The sequence below is a fragment of the Lissotriton vulgaris genome, chromosome 2_1, assembly GCF_964263255.1.
Source record: "Lissotriton vulgaris chromosome 2_1, aLisVul1.2, whole genome shotgun sequence".
In the NCBI taxonomy this organism is placed as follows: Eukaryota; Metazoa; Chordata; class Amphibia; order Caudata; family Salamandridae; genus Lissotriton; species Lissotriton vulgaris.
In genome coordinates, this window is record NC_141687.1 from 1,938,840,887 (window position 1) to 1,938,864,788 (window position 23,902).

A 23,902-nucleotide genomic window follows, 5' to 3' on the forward strand; every position below is an offset into this window, starting at 1 on the left:
ACTTGTGATAACCACATCAACCTGGTAATAAGAATTGTATCAGGGGCAGTGGGTTTCACGTTCCTTACTTTTAATGAGAGAGACACAGTCCCTATTGCTTACAAGTCACACCTGTATACCTCGGCCGAGTTGCGGTTTTCCACTGTGAAAAAAGTTTTGACAGCAGTGAAAATGGCGATTCTTAAGGAACGTGCACTGTCGCAGGGAAAACGCATTGTGGTTGTTACTCAGTATCCTGCCTTGGAGGCAATGATGTAGGCCAGTGTACCAAATTCGAAGGCTTTGCACCCTCAGATACAAAACCCAGAGCTATCCTTGTATATGTTGGTAACTTTCTTGCTAGACAGGATATAATGGATAAAGCAAGCCCAGAGGCAAGGCACACATTTGAAGGGGTATCTTTTTTTGCACTGCCTGATTTTTGCCAGGCAATGGTGGAGAGAAGGTGGCGGCTCAGACACTTGATTGCGCCACTACAGAATCTAGAAAAACGACAGAAATGTGCCTACACCACCCTTACTTTTGTACAATTAGACTTGTAGAGGCCAAACACTTACTTATATAGTTTGACAAGGTATTTTTTATTTTACACTCTTCATTTTTTTCTTTCAAAAAATTTTTCCTTTTTAAATGGCAAAAAAGGAATGACTGTACATTTATATATTTACACTACTGTACATTATAACTTATAGACATTCATAGAACAATACATATATACATTAAAGTTGATTTCCAACATCATACATTCCATAGAAAATTCTCAAAAAAGACAACACATCATAAGTTCATATACAATTGGTTTCAATGAATGAAAGACAAAATAACAAGGACGAGGAGTATAACCAATAAATCCAGCCTAATGAATTGTTTTTATATACAAACTGATGTTAATTTAAGCTATATGGCCATTAACTCCTCTGGTCTGCCGACGCGTTTCGAAGCCAGGAAACCAGTTCCTGGATTCTCATCAGGGCCTTTGTCTTTTGTCTATATAATATGAAAAACAATAAAGTTTTAATCACAAAGTGTGATGCTTTTATCCATTTAAATTACACCTAGATGTTTATACACTCATTTGACTTAGATTACTTCTACCTACCATATTTTTATGAGGCGAGAAGCTTTGTGCAGTGCTTTCCTTAATCTCAAAGACTTCTTTAATTAGGTTCCACTCAGCGTGCAAATAGCTCTTTACTGTGCGCTTCACACAACACTCTACCAAAGAAAATGACAAGTATTAGTCATTTCCATCTTCGTAATACCCAAAACATAGGGGAGGGGGGGGCGCCAATGTCTAAAAATACCTTTTGTGTGGTCTTTATCTCGTCCTGTTGTAGGAGTCTTATTTCTCGTTTACACGGTATTAAAATTCATTACGCCAGGCATGTTGTTGAAAGCAGCCTCCTTCGTTTATAATTAACCTGCGAACGACCGCAAACCTATAAGGACAATAGCGAGTATTTTGGTATTTTTTGTCAGGTGTATGAATCTCTCACAGTCAGAGACAACTTATTATATAATGCCCGTTTTATTACCTTACAAACGAGTATTCACACAAGTAGGTGTTCTCACAAACACCAGCATGGGCATGTCACTGATTCCGTGCGTTTACCGCATATCTTCCAAGACGAGCGCGAGCCCTGAAAACACAATACCCAATATGCAGATGTTTGAACGCCCCAGTGTATTACAAAATACTAACTTAATTGTTGGCTTAGAGCGAGCTCTATTACCTGTTGCTACAGTGTATCTGCCGAAGCAATCTCAAACAGATTCAAGATGGCGGCCCGCTATTTTCCACTCGTTTTATGCCGGTGTGTACAAAGGATTGTGGGGCATGTAGTCACACATCCTATGTACACAACCAAAATAGCGACATCTATATGTATGCGCTTAAAGCTTGAGTGGGCAATTATCATTCTAAAAACATGCCCAGACCCTCCAAAATCTTAGCTCGCAAAGCAGTTAAATGAGATTTAAGAAAACGGAGATGGAACGAATCTCAAGTGGAAAAAATCCCTGGCTTTGAATTATAGTGAAAACAGTTCTACACATACATACGTACCTGTATACCGACTGCCAAGTCATCCCAATTAAAAACAGCACAATCTTCTGGCAATTAGCAAATATTTATTGTATTCTAATGGCTACCAAAATGTTTCTGATTCCAACAGGTTTACAGCCTTCCTGCTTTAGACAGACTATTCAGCCCCGTCTGGGTACTGTTAAATTTCAAAATTAAATAAGCCTCTTTCTGTAATAGCATTCTTTCTCGATCCAGAGAACGATGCATCTGGTTCATTGTATATAAGATTGACCATTTGAAAGAGTTCTCATCATGTCCTTTTTTCGACAAAATGTTCGACCATGGGGGCAGCCATCACTTTCATTTTTATCCGGGATTTATGTTGGCTGACACGTAAATTGGCCTGCTGGCTAGTCTTGCCGATATAGATTTTGTTGCAGGGGCACAATATCACATAGACCACATTTTTATTTCCACAATTTGAAAATTCTGAGTGTTTCCAATTGGTATTAAAATGGAAAAATTATTTCCCTTCAATGGTGCTGGGGCACGCCACACAGTTCCCACACTTGTAGTGGCCCTCAATGGGTGTCATATTCCACTGTGAGAGCGGATCACTCTTTATTTTTGGTAATGCAACATCCGCTCTAATTATTTGTTGCCCTATACTCTGATTCTTTTTGTACGTAAAAATTGGTTTTAGAAAGGGACATTCTAGTCCTTCCAACAGATGCCAATTCTTCAGAACAGCCTGTCTCAATTTATGTGTGTCAGGACAAAAGGTCGTGTCACACACCAATCTCTCGAGTGTTGGTCTCTTTCTCGCTTGGAGAAGGCATTCTCAAGGTGTAAAGCGTGCTCTTTTAAAAGAATGTCTCAAGAGTTTTTTGGGGTAGCCTCTCTGTTGCATATTCTTGCAGAACGCCTGGGCGTGATCTTCATAATCCCGTATGTCTGAGCAATTTCTTCTTATTCGTAATAGCTGTCCATATGGGAGATTTGCTTTTAGGTTTCTTGGATGTGCACTTTTTTGGTGCAAGATCGTGTTTCTATCAGTGGCCTTTTTATATAAAGATCTTTTCAATTGCCCTTGGACACATGTGAGCTCTACATCTAGGAATGTCATTTTGATATTACTGTGTTCAATGGAGAACTTTATATCTCCATGTCTGGCATTTGTGGAAGGCCAACAGATCAGTCTGGCTCCCCTGCCACAGGAGCCAGACATCATCTATATAGCGATACCACTGGGAGATGTGTTTTTTATACGGGTTGTTAGTCTCCACAAATTTTTCTTCATACTGTGCCATGAAGAGGACTGCCATTTCTGGGGCATAAGGACACCCCATGGCAGTCCCCTTCACTTGCATAAAGAATTCGCCATTGAAGGAAAAATAATTCTTTTTTAATGCAATCTCCGCTAGTTTGAGAATGAATGAAGTGGGCACCCTATGTGGCCGTTCTCTCTTCTCCAAGTATAACTCCATCACCTCAAGTGCTTCTTCTTGTGGTATCTGGGTATAGAGAGATGTCACATCCATCGTAACCATCATCTGAGAGTCAGAGTCAAATTCGTGGTCTTCTACTTTGAGTAAAAAATCAGTTGTATCCCTAAGGTAGGATTTAACTTCTTTCAAAAAAGATTTTAAAAAGAAGTCTACATACTTCGAGATCGGTTCTAAACAAGAGTCACATCCCGAAACTATAGGGCGTCCTGGAGGTTCATTTAGATCTTTATGGATCTTTGGTAAAATATATAATACGGGGGTTTTAGGGAATTTTTAAAAAAAATAATCATATTCTTTTACTCCTAGGAACCCTCCGTCTTTACCTGATTCCAATATTTCCGCAATTTGACCTTGAATCTTATTAACAGGATCTTTAGTCAATAGGCGATACTGATGAGTTTAGGCCTCAGCCAGGCCCCCAGATGCGAAAGGTTCGCTCTTCTGTACACAAGTAGTCCTCAGACTATATAAGAATTTGGCACGGAAACTGGAAATACAAAGACAAAGTTTAATAAACCTTTAAAGGTGGTACTACAACCCACACAACACCCTTCAGTATTGTACAAGGTAGCACACAGAACACAGTCACGCGGTCCCCTTTTATACACAAGGAATCAATCAATCAATCATCGTATTTATATAGCGCACTACTTACCCAGAGGGTCTCAAGGCGCTGGGGGGGGGGATCTGCTACTGCTCGAACAACCAGGTCTTGAGTTGACTTTTGCAGGAAACGGGAGCAGCGAGATAGGGCGATAGTTCTTGAGGTCGGTGGGGTCAGCCGATGGTACTGAGTAGAGCGCTGAGTTTGGCGTGCATCCAGCTCTCCGGGAAGGTAGCGGTGTTGAAGGAGGTGTTGATGATGTCCCACAGGTGGGGTGCGATGATAGCGTCGGCCTTGTTGAAGACGTGGTGAGGGCAGGGGTCGGTCGGAGATCCGGAGTGGATGGAGTTCATTGTGCGGACGGTGTCTTCGGTGCTGATCGGAGTCCAGGCGCGGAGGGTGGTGGTGGGATGCGGTGGTTCGGTCGTGGTGCTCGTCGGTTGAGTGCTGAAGCTGTTGTGTATGTCCGCGATCTTGTTGTGGAAGTAGGAGGCCAGGGAGTTGCAGAGGTCTTGCGAAGGGGTGATGTCGTTGTTTCCGGCGTTGGGGTTGGAAGGGGCTCATAAGTGGGCTCATAAGTGGGCTCATAAGTGGGCGGTTACAGCTGAAGAGCATGATTTATAACCATATAAGGACATTTCTTGAACATAATCAATACATGGGTGGAGCAAAGGGTTTCATGAAGCCCCCTGAATGCACATTCCAATCCCCTCTAATCAGAAACAGATGTTACACATACTGAGCATGCGCTAGATAGGCTGGAACTATTTATAGATTGTTGCTGGGCAAACTCCAGGGGTGACGGTCAGTGAGGTAGGACTTGCCTCATGGCGAGCACATGGCACGATGTAGCCTACAAGATGGAGGCCAGAAAACAAAATGGAGTCTGGCCATAAAGTAGTCAGGAAAAGAAAACTACACTGAAGACACAACAATAACATTATCGCTGTTTTATTTACAACAAACGACCCTTTCAGCATTTGCTGAAGACATTCGGTTTCTTTGGATAATCTAGATACTCATTGTTTATATCGATGCTCATCATGTTCGCTATCTCTCTAGTTATAGTAAATGAAATGCATAATGAACATATCATGGGGCTACATTGAATACACACACAACAGGTGAACAATACAACAACTATTATACATAGTCCAGTGAGAACCTTCCAACCCCATGTGGAGATCAGAGTCCAAAACCACCCAGATAACGTCCATTACCCATTTTCTTGATGTATATCTGCTGCAATTTTGTGCAACTTATTGATAGCTTGGTATACAGAAGGAGTGTGATCAGGTATAAAAACACAACAACTACTTCCGATAATTCTACAAGCCCCACCTCTATCTGCTAACATGACGTCAAGGACCATTCTATTATGTAATGCAACAACCCTGGTAATCTGTAGCTCTTCAGTAATGTTTCCCAGAGCCGCTGCAGTTTGATTTGTAACAGCCTCCACTACTCGCGTTAATCGTTGTATCTTTCTGCTGTTCAGGGCTGGTCCCACAAAGAAGAACAATCCTAAATTAAAATCTATATAGTGTCTGTCTGATCTACCTCATCCACAGATAAAGTTCGCTTAAATCTATTTACAGTTACATTGTTCAACAATTTCAAATCCTTATGATAAGATGCTGGTGCTAAGAATACAGGTGGCAATAGGAATGATACATAACATACTCCAGACCATCCAGCAGGTAATCGATAATAACCCTTATTCCCACATACAAAATAAGTGTTATGTGAAGCAAGGAAAGTACTGTTATTCAAACCATCAATGTTTAGCACGACAATACAGCCACTAACACCCACAGGAATATGGCCCACGCTTTGTACGCATAAGTCAGCTTGTGCTTAGGCCAGAGAGATTACAAACTTTTCCTGTCCAGCGGTGTCTCTGGTGTTTGTGAAGATATACGGAGTTGATGCATTGTACGGTTTATATTCCTCCCATTCCCATATAGTTCCATTGGCTTGGGGATAGCCATCTTTATCTTGGTGGCATTCTTTGTTCAGTTTGAAGATCAATCGTCCTACAGTAGGTTTTCTTGTAGCAAAAAGCAGAGTGTACCATGCTCTACAAGAGCCATTCTGTGAAAAGGGAAGTGGTATGAACGGTGTTCCCCCTTTCTTTTGGTGCGCTAGCATCATCCCACATATCCAACAGTCTGTGGCATTTGTAGCAACGTGGGTATGATGCAACATCTGTATAAAAGTATTATTCAGATAAGACTGTCGATGCTTCAATTCTTGGTAAGGGAGTGTATAAAAGAAATGCTCATCAGGAACTGGAGTAGAAACAACATACAGTTCACGGGCAGGAACTTTCTCCTCAACAAACCACATGACTGTAGCAATGACTGCTATAACAAGAATGAACCCTACAGAACGAAAAACTTTCCTCTTATCCATTTCAAACAAAAGTCACAATATCTTCCTGTTTCTAAAGTGTTGTTGGAACTCTTACCCCTAGGCAGCCGTTGTTTTCTTCACCATCGGGCCAAGACGGGTGTCACTACTGTAATGCATGGCTGATCCCCCCTTGCCTCATCGGCTCTCCGTTTCACAAACCTAGGGACGTTCCGACAACTTCTCACACAATCGCAGATTCCTTTCTTGGTCGCAGGTTGTATCTCTCTGATGCAGGCGTTGTTTGGTCCGGGAAGAACTCCTCAGAATCGTCAGGTCCCACAGCACGGCCTTTGTCTGTAGTCAGGATGTCTCGATGGTCTGTCAGTACAGCAGGCTCCACCAGGTCAGGTTGCACCTTCCGACAATGCACTGAATGAATCCAGTTTCTCCGATTCGTTACTCGCACTGCTGTTCTTGTGGCCAAAAGGACTTGTTCAGGGCCACACCATCTCGGCTCCAGACTATTCGACCTCTCAAAGGACTTCACAAGAACAAAATCACCAGGCCGGATGTTATGACCTTCTCCTGTGGACCGATCAGGGAGTGCTTCTCGAACCTGTTGGTGAATAGAAACCAAACTATCAGTTAATTGTGCCAAATAGTGATTCATTAAAACTCAAGGTACATCATACACTGAACTTGGTTTGGGCACCCCCCATATATTCATGGGGCGCCCGAAGACAATTTCGTAAGGCGTCAAGCCTGTCCGAGAGTGTGGTACCGATCTGATAGACAGCAACGCCAAAGGCAAAGCATCTGGCCAAGTCAAAGAAGTAGATGCCTGTATTTTTGCAATTTTCAGTTTCAACGTTCCATTATACTTTTCCACCAGTCCCGCTGATTGCGGGTGGAATACTGCATGGAACTTTTGCACAATGCCCAATCCCTTCAGGACATATTTAATAACGTCTGCGACAAAATGGGGCCCGTTATCACTCCACAATAATCTGCAAACACCGAATCGAGGAAATGATTCCTTCAAAAGCACCTTAGTAGTAGTCATTGCAGTATTGTCCTTAGTAGGGTATGCTTCAATCCATTTACTGAATGCACAAACCACAACCAGGACGTACTTCAGATTATTACAGCGTTCTAGCTGAATGTAATCCATTTGCAATAATTCAAAAGGTGCAGTGGGTGTTGCAAATCCTCCTGCCGGAGTCCGTGTCCCTTTCCCTGGATTGTATTTTAGGCAAATCATGCAAGTCTGTACTACTCTTCTAGCCGTGCTAGCAATCTCTGGATGCTCCCAGACTTGTGCAAGCAATTTCACAATCGCTGAAGCTCCAACATGTGCTAGCCCATGTGCCATCTGAACCATAGGTTGTACGAAGGCTGTAGGCAACTTCCACCTATCCATCTGCTTATTCCTCCAACAACCTTCATCGTCCAATTCTCCATCTTTGGACCACTGCTCTCGTTCTTTATCAGTAGCGGTCTTTTGCATCTCTAGTACCTTCTCCCTCGCATCATGCCACCGTTCAGCTTGCGACTTAATAACATACATAGAAGTGGAACCAGGCTGCATTGCGGTTTCTCGTGCCACTCAGTCTACAAAGGCATTTCCTTGTCCTACTTTGTCTGTCACTTTCTTGTGCGCACTACATTTTACTATGGCTATCCTTCTAGGGAGTGTCAGTGCAGTCAGAAGCTGGTGTACTAGTTCTCCATACATAATCTGAGTTCCGTGTGATGTCAAAAAGCCCCTTTCCTTCCAGAGCAGGCCGAAATTGTGCGCTACTCCGAAAGCATATCGGCTATCAGTGTAAACATTCACACATAATCCTGTGCTAAGCTCGCAAGCTCGTATCAATGCTATCAGTTCAGCTGCCTGAGCTGATTTCTGTAGTATGCGGGCTGTCTCCACTATCGTGTGTAATGTGGTAATTGCATAGGCCGCAGAGATGGTTCCATCTGGTAACTTTAAACAAGACCCATCCACCCACAGTTCTCCATCCACATCTGCAAAGGGTGTGTCCTGTAAATCAATGCGACCCTTTGTCTGTTCCTCGGTCACAAAGACACAGTCATGCGTCTCTTGTGCCTCAGGCCGGGTCGTTGGAAAGGGCAACAATGTGGCTGGATTTAGTGTTGCGCATCGTTTCAAAGTTATGTGGGGGGCCAGTAATGTCAACTCATATCCTGTGAGACGAGCACTAGTCAGATGCTGCGTCTTGGTCTGATTCAAAAGGGCATCCACACCATGGGGGACCAACACTAACAGCTTGTGGGATAAGACAATCCCTTCACTCTGGCGTATTGACACAGCTGTCGCCGCAACTGAACGGAAAAATCCGGGCAATGCTCGGGCGACAGGATCAAGTACCACTGAGAAGTATGCACAAGGGCGCTGCTTATCGCTGTGCATCTGCACTAACACTGACAACGCGCATCCATCTCTCTCATGCACATACAATGTAAAAGGCTTTGTGTAATCAGGAGTACCTAACACTGGTGCTGAACAAAGGGCTTGACGTAATTGGTGAAAACCATTCTCACATTCATCTGTCCATGGAAGGGGAACTGGGATATCTTTTGTCAAGAGGGCTAACAGTGGTTTGACTATATGTGAAAATCCTAATATCCATTGACCACAAAAGGAGGTAAGACCCAAAAAGGCTCGAACTTCTTTCTGCGTGGAGGGGACTGGTGTATCTAAAATGGTTTGAATATGATCTGGTGTGAGCGCACGCCCCTCCTTAGACAAAAGGTGACCTAAGTAGGTTACCTTTGGTCTACAAAATTGCAATTTCTTTTTCGATACTTTGTGATTGTGGGATGCCAAAAATGTAAGTAAGGACAGAGTGCATGTTTCACATTGCTCTGGGGTGTCGGCGGGCAGCAAGATGTCATCGACATATTGTATGAGCGCCACGCCATCAGATAAAACAAAGGAATCTAGTTGTTGTTTCAATGCCTGGCTATATGTACTAGGACTTTCAGTATAGCCTTGAGGAATTCTACAAAATCTACACGATCTGTTATTCAAAGTAAAGCCGAAAAGATATCGGCTGTCAGGATAAATAGGGATCAAAAAGAAAACGTTCTTCAAGTCTATAACAGAGAACGTCGTTGCAGTTGGTGGGACCAAAGTGAGAAGTGTCATAATATCTGAGACCACAGGGTATTGAGGTATCACAATCTTATTGACCTCCCTTAGATCGATAATAAATCGATAAACTCTGGTATCAGTGTCTTTTTTCAAAATCGGTAGGATAGGACTGTTACACACATTGTAAGGGACCTCTTCGACCACTCCGGCTTTAATTAGATCCTGCACTATTTGGATAAGCGCTTCCTCCCCCTCCTGTGAAATCCGATACTGAGGCAGGCGCGGCAATACAGCTCCCTCCTTTACACTGATGTGTACCGAAGGGATGATCATTTGTCCTATGTCGGTATCGGACATAGCCCACAAGGATTCAGGCAGAGAGGCCAATGCAGCTTCTACCGTAATCAAATACACCCTCTCCATGGATGGATAATTGTCATTCAAAATAACACGCACTCCAGGGGAGCACCGTATCGTGGCTCGAAAATACTTGAGCATATCCAAGCCAACGATGTTGTCAGGAGTGTTCGGAGAAAGTAGGAATGTACATGGTGCAGCAAACTGATCAACATAAAGTGCAAGAGGTTGTGACAGTGGGCTAACAGAAGGAGTTCCATCGAACCCTATTGACGTAATCGATGAGCCAGACAGGGGAGCCTTCGGAACCAATTTTCTAGACAAAGCGCTACGAGTAGCTCCTGTATCAACCAGGAACTTATCAGTAGAGCCCAAAACTTGTGCAGTAACATAAGGACCCCTCTGATCTACTGGCACTTCAACTGGTTCCTTACCCCATCCTACGCAATCCTATGCATACTGGGAATCATGTTGTTCAGGAGGTGCATAGTCAGACATTTGATACTGATGTTGTCGATCAAAAACATTGGACCCCTCACAGGATCGCACATTCGAATCAAATCTAGCTCGGTCATTCGTGTTGGATCGAGGACCTGAAAAGTTTCCTCTACCCCTTGCAGACCCTTGTCCCCGATGAGTGCGTAGCACCGGGCAATCGCATGCCCAATGTCCCTTCATTTTACAATACGCACATTGATCCCGGGCTACATCAGTACGACCCTGCGAAGGAGTGGAAAAAGTCCTACCACCCCGGTCATTTCCTCTACGCTGTTGCCCATAGACTTGCGTTAACATAACTTTCGTTTTTAAGTCTTTAGTTTTCTTTTCCTCACTCCCTTTCGCTTCTAGTTCCTGACGCTCGTAATACTGAGCCATCGTCAGGAGGGATGCTGGTGTCGAGGTAGTCCAAGAACTTTCACTCGCTTTTAGTCGAGCTGCTATACTTGGTAATGAATTTGAAACATATTTATCGACAAAGAGATGGCGGCCCGTGTCGTCTGTAAGCGACTGACCGCTAAAGTCATGAAACGTCTCTTCAAACTGTGTGAAGAAATCTGACACGGATTCATCTGCTTTCTGTTTACAGGACGCTAACATAGTCCAATCAATCTTTTTAGGGGGGATAAGCGTTTTCAATTTAGTAACTATAGCAGCAGGAAGATCTAAAATCGCTTGGGGCGGTTGCTGTGCAGGTTTCCTCTCCCTGTCTTCGTCCTCAAGATCCCCCCACTTGGCTTTAAAAATCGTAAGATCATCAACTTTTCGGATCGACCTCCACATATCTGGGGGCAGAATGAGCCCAAAAAACAAATCAATATCAGCCAAAGTCATAGTACAACAATTCAAAGCCCCCTCAACTTCCTCATAAAACGCTGCAGGATTCTTACGGGGATCGGGTAATTCTGCTTTATTCCAAGGAGTATATACCCAATTATAAATGAAATACCCTTGCGCATCAGGCGACCCCTTATCTGAACCAGTACCCGTTCCCTTAGGGGGGACGTACAACGGCGCTGCCTCCCTCATTGGTTTAGCATGCACAGTGTCGATCTTATCTGAATGAAAGATGGATGACTGCTTCCCGGCGCCAGAAAGGCCCGAAGACTTGTCGCCGGCCTTCCGTTTCCGAATCTCTTCCCGGTGTCGTAACATTTCATCCCGTAACGAAAAAGTTGTCGAACTGCATCGGGCACCTAGGAAGAAGGAAAAAGACCTTTTCGCAATTCTTTAGCATCAGCTACCACATCCTCTGGTTCAAAAACATCGGAGTATTTCCGAAAGGCGGCCACTACTTCATCGGAAAGAAAGCTAACAAAATACAATCTTTCTCTATCCTCCCATGTTTCAAGCTCAGTTAACACATCAGTTAGAGACACAGTATCTTTGGTGACCCGATAAGCAATCTTACGAAGATCAGTCATACGATCAGCCGATAACATAGACCATGTATCCTTCTTCTGATCGGACGGTCTGGAATCTGAATCTCCTCCATTCAGGGCGGACGGGCCAGCGTATGGCGGGGGTGAACGATCTAGTAACGAAAAATCATCATCCGATTTATTGAGGACAGGATAGAGTGGCTGGCGAACAGGATATTGGCCAGATATTTGCAACCGTCGTTCTTTATCCTGCTTCTCCTCTAACTCCTTAGCTTCACGCTGTTTCGTCTCACGCGCCTTCTCACGCTCACTCTTTCGGTGCTCTTTCTCAATCAGTGCTTGCTCACGCTTCTCACGCTCTCGTACTTCTTTCACCCACATACGTATGCACTCGAACATATCTGGTCGCACTCTCCGCTTACACATACACTGTTCCACATACTCAATCTTCCTCAAATCAAACGATCCATACATAGTGTGAGAAGTTGGCCTGGTATATAATGCTCACTAATTCTAGTGATCACTTTGTACCATGCCAAGCAACCCTTATGATGATTGGTTGTAATTCAACCTTGTAGACCAGTTATCCTAGTGGTAACGTGGACAAAGCAGTCTTAGGCTAAACTCTGAAAGACATGTGAAGCCAGCTGTTATACCATACACAACCCCCTTGAATACCAAATGAAAGGGACACCACACAGATATATATTGAAAATATATATTGATTTATTAACTATTAAAATCCCCTGGACTCTTTATGAGCACAGAAGCACAAGCGTTAAATCACAAGACAGTTTAAAATACACAAAAGTTGCACAATATGGATGAGCCCTAGGGGCCACTTAAACCATATACTAAGAAAGTGGTATAAGAGATACCAATAGGAAAGTGAAGAGGCCTAGGGCCTTGGGAATCGCTGGAGCTATTCGAGACTGGAGTTAACTAAGTCGGGAAAGGCCCACGGGACTCGGGTGCAGTGTTCAAAGTGCACGCACTTCTCAATACAAAGTCTATGGTGCGTAAAAAGCACAAAGTTAGTTTAAGGGCACTTCCGCTGAACCTAGAGGAACAAAACTTAAGACACAGACCCTAGAGGTGTGTACCAGTGTAGGGACACCGGCTTTGCAATGTTACCTCACCCACAGGAAGTGGGTGCACAGGGTCGAAGTGGCGTCGGGTTCTGACACACAGGTTCTTGGCGCTTGAAGCTGAAGATGCTGCAGGCGATGTGAAGGAGAAGTGTCCGGTGGATCCAAGGGTGGATCTGAAGTGGTGAAGACCTGAAAGCAGAGGGGACAATGTTCAAAGTCACTGACCAGTGACCACCGTGGAACCAGATTGGAACCAGGCAAAGTCGGGTGCAAACAGGTGATCAGGGGTTGCTTCTCTCTGCAGCCACGTGGACACGAAGAGGTCAAGGACGTCCAGGAGTCGATCACGAGCTGACCCTCGAAAGCTCTAGCTGATGGCGGTGTCGGCAACTCGATTGAAGCAAACAAGCCTTGGCTAACGCAAGCCATGGGGAAAGTGAAAAAGGCTTATTACTCGGACCAGCAAGGTCAGAGCGGGTACTCCTTTCTACAGGAGCGAGGGCAGGTCTGGAGCAACCAGACCCACAGTGTAAATTGTAGGTTTCGTCGCCAAGATGGCCGCTGACCACGTGACAAGCGGCCGGGATGGCGAGTCGAGTGGCAAAAAGCAAAAGGGCCCCACGCAGATCGTGGAGATGCTGGAGGTCTGATCTTTGGTGCATATGCTGCTCGGTTGTAAGGCTTCTCAAACCCCAAAGCACAGAGTCGAGGGTGCCTCGGGTGCTGCGCAGTCAGCGTCTCGGGGGTCTTTCAAGATGGCCGCTCCCACGTCTCTCGGTGCCTCCACGGGTCCCTTCTTTGCAGGGACTGTGGATCGGGCTAGGAGAAGTCTGGGAAGCTGTGTCTTGTCAGGCTCTGCACTCGGGCTCCAGCGGGAGGTGGCGGCAAAGCAGACGTCGAGGTGCTGGGTGATACCTGTGTTCACAGGGTGGCCCCTCCTAGGCCACAAGGGAGATTCTCTTCAGTCTTCTGTGCAGCAGAATGTCGAAGTCCAGTCTTCTTCTTGTTTAAAGTTGATTTCAGGATGATCTGCTGTGCAATGGCACTGCTCCCTCTCTTATTCCAATCTGAGGGGTGGATCTCCTGCTAGGTCCCTCCCCTATGGGTGGGACCAGGAAGGGGGGTGGTTACACCCCCTCTCCTTTGTCCAGCTCCTCGCCAGGACTGGGGCTGGAAAGCCCCAGAACCGGTTTGGGCTGGCTTATGCACAGGGACACCTTGTGTGCCCCAGGCATGTCTCAATCTATTCAGCCCTGTCCTACCCAATACACAAAACCCTGTCTGGGGTGGTGCTCGCACCTCCCCAGGCAGGAAACCCTTTGTCCAGGCCCTCCTCGCTGGAAGGACTCCCAGCAGCAGGAGGTCAGACATGTGTCTGTGGTGGCAGCATCCATTTTGTGATGCTGAGGCTCTGGTTAACTTTAACCGGGGTTAAGGCTACACACATGTCGTGTCCCTCTAGAAGGGTGGAATGCTATCCCCATCGCCAGAACTGGCGAGGGGATAGTATTCCAATTCGTATGACACCTTACTCGACATGTTTTGATAAAGCCAAACCAAAGATAGCATATAACCGCGAGGATTATAATGCACTTAAGAGTATATGGTATGGCAATATCCCAGAACAGCTTAGGGATTGGTTCCCGACAGCTGCAGACAGGCTCAGCTCATGCTAGAGCACCATCTCACATGTAACCATGCACTCTGCCCCCAGGATTGCAGGGGCCTTCCATAGGAATGGCTTACAGGTTAACATGTGTCCAGTTTAAGGTTAGATATAGGGATACTATATCTAAGTAAGAGGTGATTACACCAACTTACCCCAGCTGAGTGATCAGCCAGTTGTGTCAAATCTGGAGGCCTGGCCAGGGGTGGCACAAGACGTGCTGCAGCCCCTGGTAGGCCTTGGATGCACCTATGCCCTGGGTACCTAGGGTACACTGTTACAGGGGCCTATAAGGTGAACCAGTTCCAATTATGTTATGCACCTAGGGTACATGGAGTCCATTTTAAGGAGAGAGCAATCAGCCTGGGGCCCTGAATAGCAGGATCCCAGGCCAACTAAGTCAAAAACCAGCTAAACACCAGGCAAAAAGTTTGGGGGTAACCATAGTCAGATATCCACCTTCCTACATAACCCCCCCCAAACGAAAGGAGATAAGGCTATCCTTGACCAGGTAAGCCTATATTGCCTAAGTGGGCATATAAGGAAGTACCAGCTCTGGCTTGGTAACCCCCTGTCTCATGGTCCACTAAGCAATCCCTCACCCTAAGGGTATCTGAGGGTCTCCACCATAGGGAATCTCTACCTGTGGTGTGTCTTTGCAAAGTCAAAGGCTGGTGTTGAGATGGAGTACTGAAGTGAGTTTCCTCTGTAGGGCTCAGCTTCCTCCAATCACTCTCCACCATGTGTGCCTTTCTTTCTCTGACTGAGTTGCACTGTGCTCTCAGGGTCAACCTCTGGCTACCTAAAGCTGGAGGCTGAGTCCCTCTGTTTGGCTTACTGGAGGGACAGTTCAGGTTTGGGCCCTTAGGGTCCCAGGTTTGGCTGTGCCCAACAATATCCATCTGGGGGAGGTCCCTAACTACTTTTAAGGGGGATCCCTCAGGAGTTTTTAAAGTTTGCACTTCACTAGGGCTACTAGTTTTGGTGCCCCTAATCTGTTGATGGGGGTGCTTTATTTGACAGGGGGCCCTTTGGGTCTCACTGTCCTTCTTGTCCTCTGCAGCCCTGGGCTGAGTAAGGCAAGTTAGAGAGGGGCAGGTTACCTGCTTCAGACTGGGTCCCACCTGAGAAGGGTCCACTGCCATCAGAGGCTCTGTTAGGCCAGGCCTAACAACCTCTGGGACAGTTCCTTCATCAGGGGTAAGATCAGTTCCCTGAGGAGGCTGATCCTTTCCTAAAGTCTGGTGGGAGGGAGATTTCTCTTCCTCCTCAATGCTCTCTGTTTGGGTGGAGTGATCCATCATTTCAGGCTTCACTACCCATGTATCAGTTTGAGTTTGGGCTGTGGCCATCACAGCCCCACCAACCTTTTCAGGAGGAGACTCAGTTTGGGTATGGGCTGTTACTAGTACAGCCCTGCTACTCTTTCCAGGAGGGAAGTTATCTAAAGATGGGGCTGAGGTTTGCTCAGCCCTCCCAACCTTTTCAGGAAGGACATCTTGAATTGGGGCTGTAGCCATTACAGCCCCACTAACCTTTCCATGGAGATTTACCATTCTAGAATGGGTTTGCTGTTCAACCTCAGCCCAGGCTGAGATTTCCAAATCATTACCCAGTAGGCAATCTACAGGCAAGTTTGCTGACACTGCCACTCTCTTTGGGCCAGTGACACCTCCCCAGCTAAGATTGACTACTGCCATGGGATGATTGGTTTCTATGCCATCAATGTTTGTCACCTGATATCTGGCATCAGGTAAAAGTTGCCTTGAGGGGACTAGACATTCAGCCACCATGGTGATGCTAGCCCCTGTGTCTCTGAAGGCCTCAACTTTCAAGCCATTGATGAGGGGCTCCTGTCTATACTTGCTCAAAGTGTTTGGGCAAGCTGTGCAATTGGCAAACCCCATGCCAGTCTCATAGACAAGAGTATCTGAGTTAGGGGACCTGGATAGGCCAGAGTCCACCTGTCCTCCAAAAGTAAACCCACCCAAATTCTTGGGGGTGCTCCCACCACCCGGGGGACCACTGCTAACAGTGACAGGAGGTGTTGGAGCCTTACCTGGAGGTATATTCTCCTTATTGCCATTCTTGGGACAACAGCTATCTGTTTTGTAATGCCCCACCTGTTTACAGGTATGACAATAAGGCTTTTTCTGGGTTGTAGAAATGTCTTGGGACCCACCCCCATCCTTGGAGTTTTGGGGCCCTGGGGAAGTCTTTTCCTTACTTTTATCCCCACCCTTCTCTTGAGGCTTGGTAGTCTCTTTCTTTTGGTCACCACCCTGGTTCTTAGGTCTGATCCTGGTTCTGACCCATTTGTCTGCCCTCCTACCCAATTCTTGTGGGGAGGTCAGATCAGAGTCAACCAGGTGCTGATGTAGAAGCTGATTTTGACAATTACTTAAGATTTGCTCTCTCATAATTAAATTATACAATCCTGTATAGTCAGTAACCTTACTTCCCAGCAACCAGCCCTCCAGAGCCTTAGTGGCACACTCAACAAATTCAGACCAGTCCTGAGTCTGTGTCTTCTGGGTATCTCTGAACATTAACCTGTACTGTTCAGTGGTTAAGCCTAACCCATCAATCAGAGCACTCTTCAGGACCATGTAGTTTCTAGAATCCCCATCACTAACTGTGAGGAGTCTGTCTCTGCCTCTACCTTCAAAGGAGAGCCACAAGATTGCTGCCCACTGCTCCTGAGGGATCTGCTGTACTCTGCAGGCTCTCTCCATTGCAGTAATCCATTTATGGATATCATCCCCAGCTTTGTAGGGGGGCACAATCTTACTCAGGTTTCTTGTATCAAAGGACCTGTCTTTATCCTTCTGGATATTGCTGCCACCAGTGGATCCTAATCCACTCTCTCTAGGCTGTCTTGCTCTAGCAAGTTTCTCTTGGGCCAGGGCAATCTCTAACTCTTGTCTCTGGACTCTCAATTCAGCCTCTCTAATTTGAGATTCTCTCAATTTGGTCTCATGTTCCCTTCTCTGAGGGCTAGTCATCCTCCTTCTGGAGTGACCATGAGAACCTCTAGAAGCATAGGAGTTGTCAGAGTCACCTGAGTGAATCCTTCTCCTCCTAGGCTCCTGGTTAAGTCCACCTGGGGGTCTGAATGGGTTGTTACCTGATTCATTCCCAAGTTGACTTAAGTTAGCCTGGTTCAGTCTACTGACCAGCACCTGACTATTTCTGTCATCATCTGACTCACTGCTTTCCACCTCCTCCTCCTCTTCTTCTTCTTCCTCTACATCTATCTGAGGAGCTCCAGTGGTGGAGGCATCCTCATCTACCAGGATGATAGGGGCAGGGGTGTCTACAGTATCATCCTCTGAAGGATGGCCTCCTTCAGCATCCCCTGTGGGGTTTGCTTTAGAGGTCTTTAGAGCCTCAGACTGATCCAAGAGCTCTCTTAGGTGGTCTGCAGTAGGGGAAGGCCCTGTCTTCAGACCCCTTAAGACACAAAGCTGTCTTAATTCCTTAAAGGGAAAAATAGCAAATTTGGATGGTGCCCTTGGAGGGTCACTCTCAACAGGAGTAAGTCCACTGGACCCCTCTGCTCCAGACATTGCTCTAGTGTGGGTGGATGTGTTGCAATCTACCTACACTGGTGTTTACCTACTAAACCTATCTAGTAGTTGTAGCTAGGGTGTGCTACTCCCTTTGCTCTACAACAACTAAGTTCAGTAGAACTTAAGTATACTAGTCTTGTTTTATATGTACCTAGCAGGTACCTGTATGATCTTTCAAATGATAATCTCAAAGATTGTAATGGTAAAACAACAGCAAGCTCAGATCCCAATCCGCTGCTCACCAATGTGAGAAGTTGGCCTGGTATATAGTGCCCACTAATTCTAGTGATCACTTTGTACCATGCCAAGCAACCCTTATGATGATTGGTTGTAATTCAACCTTGTAGACCAGTTATCCTAGTGGTAACGTGGACAAAGCAGTCTTAGGCTAAACTCTGAAAGGCATGTGAAGCCAGCTGTTATACCATACACAACCCCCTTGAATACCAAATGAAAGGGACACCACACAGATATATATTGAAAATATATATTGATTTATTAACTATTAAAATCCCCTGGACTCTTTATGAGCACAGAAGCACAAGCGTTAAATCACAAGACAGTTTAAAATACACAAAAGTTGCACAATATGGATGAGCCCTAGGGGCCACTTAAACCATATACTAAGAAAGTGGTATAAGAGATACCAATAGGAAAGTGAAGAGGCCTAGGGCCTTGGGAATCGCTGGAGCTATTCGAGACTGGAGTTAACTAAGTCGGGAAAGGCCCACGGGACTCGGGTGCAGTGTTCAAAGTTCACGCACTTCTCAATACAAAGTCTATGGTGCGTAAAAAGCACAAAGTTAGTTTAAGGGCACTTCCGCTGAACCTAGAGGAACAAAACTTAAGACACAGACCCTAGAGGTGTGTACCAGTGTAGGGACACCGGCTTTGCAATGTTACCTCACCCACAGGAAGTGGGTGCACAGGGTCGAAGTGGCGTCGGGTTCTGACACGCAGGTTCTTGGCGCTTGAAGCTGAAGATGCTGCAGGCGATGTGAAGGAGAAGTGTCCAGTGGATCCAAGGGTGGATCTGAAGTGGTGAAGACCTGAAAGCAGAGGGGACAATGTTCAAAGTCACTGACCAGTGACCACCGTGGAACCAGATTGGAACCAGGCAAAGTCGGGTGCAAACAGGTGATCAGGGGTTGCTTCTCTCTGCAGCCACGTGGACACGAAGAGGTCAAGGACGTCCAGGAGTCGACCACGAGCTGAACCTCGAAGGCTCTAGCTGATGGCGGTGTCGTCAACTCGATTGAAGCAAACAAGCCTTGGCTAACGCAAGCCACGGGGAAAGTGAAAAAGGCTTATTACTCGGACCAGCAAGGTTAGAGCGGGTACTCCTTTCTACAGGAGCGAGGGCAGGTCTGGAGCAACCAGACCCATAGTGTAAATTGTAGGTTTCGTCGCCAAGATGGCCGCTGACCACGTGACAAGCGGCCGGGATGGCGAGTCGAGTGGCAAAAAGCAAAAGGGCCCCACGCAGATCGTGGAGATGCTGGAGGTCTGATCTTTGGTGCAAATGCTGCTCGGTTGTGGGGCTTCTCAAACCCCAAAGCACAGAGTCGAGGGTGCCTCGGGTGCTGCGCAGTCAGCGTCTCGGGGGTCTTTCAAGATGGCCGCTCCCACGTCTCTCGGTGCCTCCACGGGTCCCTTCTTTGCAGGGACTGTGGATCAAACTAGGAGAAGTCTGGGAAGCCGTGTCTTGTCAGGCTCTGCACTCGGGCTCCGGCGGGAGGCGGCGGCAAAGCAGACGTCGAGGTGCTGGGTGATACCTGTGTTCACAGGGTGGCCCCTCCTAGGCCACAAGGGAGATTCTCTTCAGTCTTCTGTGCAGCAGAATGTCGAAGTCCAGTCTTCTTCTTGTTTAAAGTTGATTTCAGGATGATCTGCTGTGCAATGGCACTGCTCCCTCTCTTATTCCAATCTGAGGGGTGGATCTCCTGCTAGGTCCCTCCCCTATGGGTGGGACCAGGAAGGGGGGTGGTTACACCCCCTCTCCTTTGTCCAGCTCCTCGCCAGGACTGGGGCTGGAAAGCCCCAGAACCGGTTTGGGCTGGCTTATGCACAGGGACACCTTGTGTGCCCCAGGCATGTCTCAATCTATTCAGCCCTGTCCTACCCAATACACAAAACCCTGTCTGGGGTGGTGCTCGCACCTCCCCAGGCAGGAAACCCTTTGTCCAGGCCCTCCTCGCTGGAAGGACTCCCAGCAGCAGGAGGTCAGACATGTGTCTGTGGTGGCAGCATCCATTTTGTGATGCTTAGGCTCTGGTTAACTTTAACCGGGGTTAAGGCTACACACATGTCGTGTCCCTCTAGAAGGGTGGAATGCTATCCCCATCGCCAGAACTGGCGAGGGGATAGTATTCCAATTCGTATGACACCTTACTCGACATGTTTTGATAAAGCCAAACCAAAGATAGCATATAACCGCGAGGATTATAATGCACTTAAGAGTATATGGTATGGCAATATCCCAGAACAGCTTAGGGATTGGTTCCCGACAGCTGCAGACAGGCTCAGCTCATGCTAGAGCACCATCTCACATGTAACCATGCACTCTGCCCCCAGGATTGCAGGGGCCTTCCATAGGAATGGCTTACAGGTTAACATGTGTCCAGTTTAAGGTTAGATATAGGGATACTATATCTAAGTAAGAGGTGATTACACCAACTTACCCCAGCTGAGTGATCAGCCAGTTGTGTCAAATCTGGAGGCCAGGCCAGGGGTGGCACAAGACGTGCTGCAGCCCCTGGTAGGCCTTGGATGCACCTATGCCCTGGGTACCTAGGGTACACTGTTACAGGGGCCTATAAGGTGAACCAGTTCCAATTATGTTATGCACCTAGGGTACATGGAGTCCATTTTAAGGAGAGAGCAATCAGCCTGGGGCCCTGAATAGCAGGATCCCAGGCCAACTAAGTCAAAAACCAGCTAAACACCAGGCAAAAAGTTTGAGGGTAACCATAGTCAGATATCCACCTTCCTACACATAGGCCATCGCAATTCAGGATCCTTCTTGGTATATTTCCTCCACAACATGCTGTACATTATAGGGGAAAGACCAAACTTCACATACATATCTCTATTCGGCGTTCCCTCTGGGGGGGCCGGCTGTGATTCTTCGAGTAGCAACCGGTCATTTCCAAAACAGCAGCACCACTTACAAAGTGCGCTAAAAACAGGCATGTCTCAAAATAATGCAGAATATGCAATATTACAATAAAATGGCACTTAAAACGTTGCGCCGTTCAAATTCAAAGATCAGGAGAAATGTCCCCACATTGCCCGCCTATATGGGTTGCAACTCAAATATCACAATCAAAGACACATTCACAAATGACTAGTCAATTTCAAATTCAAACAAATTAGTCGGGGCAAGCGTATAAAACTGCCTTGCCAATCAAGACTCAAAAGGCTCGGGGCAAGTATCATACAGCGATTCTTACCAATCAAGTATCGTACAGCGATTCTTACCAATCAAGAGCGTCCAGATTCCAACTGCCAAGTTCTGAATTCGCCCAAACGGCCACTACACGGCAAACCGACAGAAGAGGTCTCAGTCGAGGACCGGCGCCACCCAGACGGTCAGATCGGAAGGGAAGGAAGAATACCTCGGGATGCCAGGACTAAAGGTGCCGCTGGCAGTGATCACGTCCCCGGCAAGGCTCCAATCCTTCGTCACGACCAGTCCTTCGAGCATCCGAGTCGCAGATGAGCCCCACGTGACGAGCGCCAATTGATGAGTTTAGGCCTCAGCCAGGCCCGCAGATGCGAAAGGTTCGCTCTTCTGTACACAAGTAGTCCTCAGACTATATAATAATTTGGCACGGAAACTGGAAATACAAAGACAAAGTTTAATAAACCTTTAAAGGTTCATTAAACCCACACAACACCCTTCAGTATTGTACAAGGTAGCACACAGAACACAGACACGCGGTCCCCTTTTATACACAAGGAAGGGGCTCATAAGTGGGCGGTTACAGCTGAAGAGCATGATTTATAACCATATAAGGACATTTCTTGAACATAATCAATACATGGGTGGAGCAAATGGTTTCATGAAGCCCCCTGAATGCACATTCCAATCCCCTCTAATCAGAAACAGATGTTACACGTACTGAGCATGCGCTAGATAGGCTGGAACTATTTATAGCTTGTTGCTGGGCAAACTCCAGGGGTGACGGTCAGTGAGGTAGGACTTGCCTCGTGGCGAGCACATGGCACGATGTAGCCTACAAGATGGAGGCCAGAAAACAAAATGGAATCTGGCCATAAAGTAGTCAGGAAAAGAAAACTACACTGAAGACACAATATGTCTTCAGCGAATGCTTAACATTATCGCTGTTTTATTTACAACAATACCAAGTATTGTTCTGTAATTGTTTCGCGCCTTCCGCTAAATACATCTCGCGGGGCCAAATTACTACGGCCCCACCTTTGTCGGCTTGCTTGATAACTATGGAAGAGTCTTCCTTTTGAGACTTTATTGAGGCCCGATGTTTTTGACCAATATTTTGTTGTACATAGCTTATTCTTCTCCAGCTTAGTAATAGCTGATAGCAATACCTGTTCAAAGGCATACATTTGCTTCGGAATGTTACTACTTGGAACAAATTTATATTTATTTCTAAGCCCAGTCGGTTCATTGTTTGTGATTGCCGGTGTATTTGTGAAAAAAGCTTTTAATCTTACCTTCCGGCAAAATTCTATAGCCTCCAGTTTCAATTTGGTATAATCCGTTTTATTGCTAGGCACAAATTTGAGGCCCAAATTCAATACAGCTTCCTCCTCGGCGGATTAAACCTTTGATGATAGGTTTACTACAGTGCTGGGTCTGCCTAAGATTTGTAAAAGCGGTTCCTTGTCCTCATTTCCCATGGTGTTTTGTAATGGTTTTGGTTGTTGTCCCTGGTCTAAAAAAGACGCACCTTTCTTTTTGTAATTTCTATTATCTAATCCAGATGAATCAGATGAAGATGTATCAGAAAACGTAGTGAACCTGTTCTTTGAGCGGCCCTGATAGTTGGATAAAGCTCTCCGTGAATCAGGCTGAGTATAGTATTCGTCTTCCACCATATCTTTGCACGCGAAGCACCATCAAGTGTATTCGTGTGTGTGCAGCACAACAATATAAAACCCGCCTAGAGCCAGATTTTGGCAGCAGCATGTGTGTTATGTCTATGGACGTGCTAAGATCCGAACTCACAACAACATCGTGTTTAGTTATCCTTTCAGCCTTCAGCACTCACTGTGCAGACAGTGTACCGAGCAAAACAGATATCAGAGCAATAAAATATTATTTCTCAAGTAAATCACGAAGCTCTTCTGGGTTGAAAGCTAAATTAACAATTATGTGTCATGTGCAAAATGAGGCAGAAAGGCAAAATGGCGTTTAAACATTTAATAAGCTCATGCTAACTTAACACATTATATAGAAAAGAAGTAGCTATATGACACCGGTAAAACAAGAAGGGCATATAGGTTTATTTCCCTTCCAAGAGAAAGGCGGATGGGGGGCCCCGGATTTTAGGTTATATTATTGGGCGGCGGCATTACAGTACATGCAGGGTTTGATCGAGGTGGCGGAGGAGACCAAAGGATTACTAGCACTTCCACAGACTTTTATGCAGTGGTTTTGGGAGCAGAGGTGGAAAACTGTTTTATAAATTGTACTGATTTTGCATACTTTAAAAGGACCAGGTTTAAGACAGTCAATGCTGCTGTC